This window comes from Vulpes vulpes, chromosome 3 (genome assembly GCF_048418805.1).
Source record: "Vulpes vulpes isolate BD-2025 chromosome 3, VulVul3, whole genome shotgun sequence".
Classification (NCBI taxonomy): domain Eukaryota; kingdom Metazoa; phylum Chordata; class Mammalia; order Carnivora; family Canidae; genus Vulpes; species Vulpes vulpes.
In genome coordinates, this window is record NC_132782.1 from 9,940,245 (window position 1) to 9,945,863 (window position 5,619).

Genomic DNA, 5,619 nt, shown 5'->3' on the forward strand with positions numbered 1-5,619 from the left:
GGGAGATGGGATAAGCTAAGGTTTCTGCCTTGAATGAGAGTCTAGGATAACGGTAATCCTATTTTCTACCTTGTCAGGTGTTAAACAGCTGTGCATGGCAACTGGGAGGTTCTGAAGTATCTAATAAAAAAAGGAAATTATTAAATTCAAAATATGATAGGAAGTACAAAAGCCTGTCACATGGTAGATGATCAATATATTGAGTAAAATTGTATTGTATTTTTAAAGAATCTGTTTCTTTGAGAAAATGAAACCATGTATTATCATAAATGCATGTAAGTTTAAAGCATACCTAAAAAAAAAAAAAAGCATACCTACAAAAACCAGAACCTATTTTTAGGACAAGAATTTTGATGACTCATCACATATTCATACCAGGTTATAAGCAAGAAAATGGAAGCCCTTCAAAATAAAAATGAAGCTCCACATAACAGGAATGTTTTGATACTTGTAAAGTATATTAATATTTTTGCTTTCTCATTTTTAGCTGCCCCTCTTTAAAATAGTCAAATATTTTTTCTCCGAATTCTTTCACAAATTTACATGCCATCCTTGCACAGGGGCGATGCTGAATCTTCTCTGTATAATTCCAGTTTTTAGTGTATGTGCTGCCAAAGCAAGCACTCTATTTTTTCAAATAACATGTATGTACCTAGGATTTACTATATTCCATTAAAAATAATACAAGAGAAATATGGACAAAGACATAAGCATACAATTGATAACGAGTTGAACTTTTTAAATGGCTAGAAATGATGAGGTCAGCCTGAGTATCAATTTGACCTGATATTTTTTGCCCCACCCCATTCTGCAAGGAGTCTAACTTATAGTGGCTTACTGCTTCAGTAAAAATTTTGCAAATGCCCTAAAGTTCCATTTTTTAAATATTGTATTTTGTTGTTGTTAATGGGGGCTGGAAGGTCAAAGTAAAGTAACTGAGGTGGTGATTGGGTATCTAGGTATCATCTGCAATCATTTCCAAAAAGAATAGATAATAATAGTGTGCGAACCTAGGAATCTGAACATTGCTTTACATCTCCCGGTCGTAAACTAATCACTTAGCAGCTTTACTGTCCAAAGATGTGAACTACTGGATTTTTCTTCTCAATCTTTGTGCACACTTCTATTTGCTGCTAACAGAGTTGTGATTTCCTCTACCCATTTCTTGTTAGAATGGTGCTGGTCCTCAGTAATGACTGTGCAATGGCATTGTGGGGAGCACGCAGCATTCCTAACTCTCTCTTACTATATACTGCTTTGAATCAAGCTGTGTAAAAAAAAAAATAGAATTAATAAAAAGGATATTTGAAAGCATTGAAAAATATACACACAAAAAATGAAAACTAATCACTCTTTCTCACTTTCCCCTCTCAAAATTTGTTCACAGAAAACCCAGAGTCTTTGCTGTTTACTAGGTTTGTCTTCCAGTCTTTTGTATCCAGAGAGTTCTTGTGAGGAAGTAAGGCTCAGGGTTTGGGTGCAATGTGGTTCAAATAATTTTATTCTGATGATGAAGGGAATACATATATCATCAAGTAAGCCAAGAGCAAGCATTGACTTTTATCCTTCAATTACTTTCTTGAGGGGCACCTGGGTGGCTCAGTTGGTTAACCATCTGCCTTCTCTCGGGTCATGATCCCAAGGCCCTAGGATTGAGCCCCTGCTGAGCAGGGAGCCTGCTTCTCCTGCTTCCCCTGCTTGTACTTTCTCTCTGTCTGTCAAATAAATAAATAAAATCTTTTTAAAAAATAAATCTTTAAATTCAGTAATTCATTGAATGAGAAAAGGGAGAGAAAAGAAATATAAGCAAAAAACAGCAACAACAAAAGACAGCTTCTATACATGCAATAAATATATATATTGAGCACCTACTGTGTTACAGGGCACTATTCTCACGATGCCTGGGTGGCTCAGTGGTTGAGTGTCTGTATTTGGGTCAGGGTGTGATCCTGGAGTTCTGGGATCGAGTCCCACATCAGGCTCCTAGCAGGGAGCCTGTGCCTTGGCCTGTGTCTCAGCCTTCTCTGTGTCTCTCATGAATAAATAAATAAAATCTTTATTTATTAAAAAAAGCACAGAAAACAAAAAAACAAGGCATTGTTCTCTGTACTGGAGATAAAACAGAGAGCAAAAAAACTACAACAATTTCTGCCCTCGTGAAGCTCACATTCTAGTGGGACAAAACTGACTCCATAAAAAGTCAAGTATATGGTATTTAGATGCAATCATCTTAGACATTGGGCATAACTTATCTTAATTCTTGCATCTATTTTGATAAATTATGTTTTAAGGAAGTTTTTTTATTTCATCTAAAATTGAAATTTGTGGTCATAAGTTTAAAATAACCTTCTATCTTTCTAGTATCTGTAAATTCCTTAGTGGTATTCCTTTTTTCATATGGATGGTTTATGTCGTACTCACTTTTTTTTTTTTTTTTTGGTCCTGAGCAATTTTGAAGTAAACCATATCCCCAATGTGGGGTTTGAATTCACAACCCCAAGATCAAGAGTCATATGTTCTATGAACTGAGCCAACCAGATGCTTCTTTGTCTTGGGCACTTTTGCAAAAGGTATACTGATTTTATTAGTGTTTGCAAAGAAGTAATTGACTTTTTAAATTTACTATATGTCTTTCTGCTTTTGTGTTTATTAAAATTTGTTTTGCCTTTTTATTTTAAAAATTTTTTTTAAAAGATTGTATTTATTTATTCACGAGAGACACAGAGAGAGAGAGGCAGAGGGAGAAGCAGGCTCCATGCGGGGATCCCGGTGTGGGACTCGATACCCAGACTCCAGGATCACGTCCTGAGTCGAACTCACTGAGTTCACTCAATCACTGAACTCCCCAGGCATCCTCATTTTTGTCTTTTTAGTTAGTATGTGCAATTTCAGTATAACCCTCTACCTACAAACTTTTTCTCTCTTGTGTGTCCTTAAAAAATCTTGCCACTCAGTTCTGTTAAATTCTATTCAAACTCACAAGTACCTGTTGAGCTCTCAGAGTAAGGGGGCTCTGATAGGTGTTTTGGGAGTTATATAAAAACAAAGGAAATATTTAAATGTTGTCTGCCTTCAAAGAACTTCCAATCTATAGTTGTTAAACTTTGCACAATAACATTTATATCAGTCAGAATATTCTGAAGTGTTATGGACTAGGGGAAGGAACTTGGTAAGGATGAGTTACAAAAAATACCTACTCTCTTAAAGAAGGTGCCATGGGGCTTTATACTGATGATGTTCTCTGAAGCTCAGAGAAAGGAGATTTTATCAGGAAAGACCAAAGATATGAATGACTGTGATACATCGGGGGGGGGGGGGGAAGGAGAAATCTGACTTCTTTTAAGCAGAGAGTAATTTATGGTACATCATTGATTGTAAATGTGATTGAGGAGGAGAAATTGTTGAAGGTTTTAACTCAAGTTGAACATCAAGATTCAGAGTTTGACTCAGCATATTACCAAGACTATATTAATTTCGCCAAACCCTTAATTGTGAATCCCCTAATAGTGTGTGTGTTCTGAGTGGGAAGTAGATGAGATGACGGGTTCTATTAGGTAGTTTGTCAAGATTAGAAAGTTTGTCAAAGAAACAAAGTATTCAGGATTGGGCTTCAGTTTTAAGAAAGCAAACAAACTGATGTACATAAACTAGCATGGCTTTCCTAGGTCCTCAGAACAATTCTTGAACTGAAGATCTCATTCCTAATTGAGGAATGGCCTATGGGTCCAGTCCAAGGTGTCAAGAGGAATAACCCAAAGAATATGGTCTGCCCAATGGACACTATATTCAGTTTGTCAGCTGTTTATTGAATGCCTCTTTTGTCCTTGGTATTGCTTTGGGTCTTGGGAGATGAGAAAGACAGAATGTACCACTTGGTTCTGCCTGATTCACTGTTCAACATACACTGATTGAGCAACTGGCATGTTGTAAAGACTGCTGGTCCTTGGGGGTATCTTGTGATGTCTCCTTAAAAAATATCCTTTGCAGGGATCCCTGGGTGGCGCAGCGGTTTGGCGCCTGCCTTTGGTCCAGGGCACGATCCTGGAGACCCGGGATGGAATCCCACGTTGGGCTCCTGGTGCATGGAGCCTGCTTCTACCTCTGCCGTGTCTCTGCCTCTCTCTCTCTCTCTCTCTGTGTGACTATCATAAATAAATAAAAATTAAAAAAAAATATCCTTTGCAGATAATTACTCACCTCTATATCCTGACCATTCTCTCATCTCTATTTCAGAATATTAAATGCTGTATGAGATGGAAACAAATTATGTCATTTACATTTAAGTAGAAGGAAATGATAACAAAAATATGAGATATTAGGAAGCACGTGCTTGTTCCCATGAAGCCAAAAGAAATTTGCTCCACCATGGATAGATCCCAACTACTCATTGTCTTGCAGGTGTTGCTCTATAGAGTGATGTCTTTGCTATTTCCTGAGAGGACAGTTTTCTGGCTTCTTGCCAGTCCTCACTTTAAGTCCATTTGTTGTGGACTTGGTGATATCATAACAGTTAAGTGAATTTCACAGTTCTTCCAAAAGCTGATGGGATGTCAAATCTGAGTTGCTTTTATATTTAATGTTTTCCTCTGAAATGTCATCTTATGTGTGTCAAAATAATAATGAATATACAACCAAAGGAACAAAGAAAAGGATCAACAAAACAATAGAAAGCTTATAAACATTTATTGAGCACCCAAATGAAGTTGGAGAAAGGTAGTTGGAATTGGAAAAGGAATAAAAAGATGATTTCGACTGACAGATTTTCTCCATATGTATTAAATATATGCTGATTTAAAGTCTAACGAATGCCTACTACACTTCTCATATACCAGATCTTCTGTTAAGTCTTTTAAAAAATATATTATCTTGACACGCTTCACAGTAAATCAATGGAGTAGTTAACACAACATTCATTTTGTATTTGCTAAAATAAACATTAGAAAAGTTAAGTAAGTCCTACAACTAGTTAATTGTTGATTTGGTGTAAAGAGCACAGCTGTCTTGTCACAATGACTGTAGAACAGTATTTTTTAAAAGGTAAAAATCAACCTGAGCTTTCCATGGACTTCCTTATAATAGAGAAGACATGCACAGCAGCATGAACAGTCTGAACACATTGTTTTGCTTTAACCATGTATTTTAATTGAATCCATATTTCATTAATTGAAAATTGATTCTATGAAAATCATAACATTGATCAACATCTTCCCAAACCCAAATGAAAAGGCCAGATAAAGAGGAATTGATCATGTAAAACATTTGTGATGCCATGTAGAGCATTTAACATATCTGGCTCAGTAATCTGTTCAGTTAGAAGTTGTCAAAGTGCTTGCTAATGATTGATTTTGCATCAGGTCAAATAATATGCCAATTCTCTTACTACCAAAAAAAAAAAATCTTAAAGAAACAGTAATACGGTGTTTGCTTGACCTTCATATTATAGATTTTTGTGGCAGTGTGAAAATACCTTTCCTTGTCGTTCTTAGAAGGTTGAGGTAAAGATTAAAAAATCTGAAAGCCAACACTGAGTACCCATGGTAAAAGCTGTTTAGCAACGTAATTTATAGGGAACATGTGATAGTTTCCAGAAGTGACATGCGTCATCTTCCCACATGAAAC

The 5,619-nt window shown here is 36.2% G+C and overlaps 1 pseudogene; it reads right to left on the reverse strand.

Annotated features, from left to right (window-relative positions):
- Positions 1 to 508: 508 nt before the first annotated feature.
- Positions 509 to 624, reverse strand: LOC112916593 (U6 spliceosomal RNA; annotated as a pseudogene).
- Between the last annotated feature and the right edge of the window lie 4,995 nt (positions 625 to 5,619).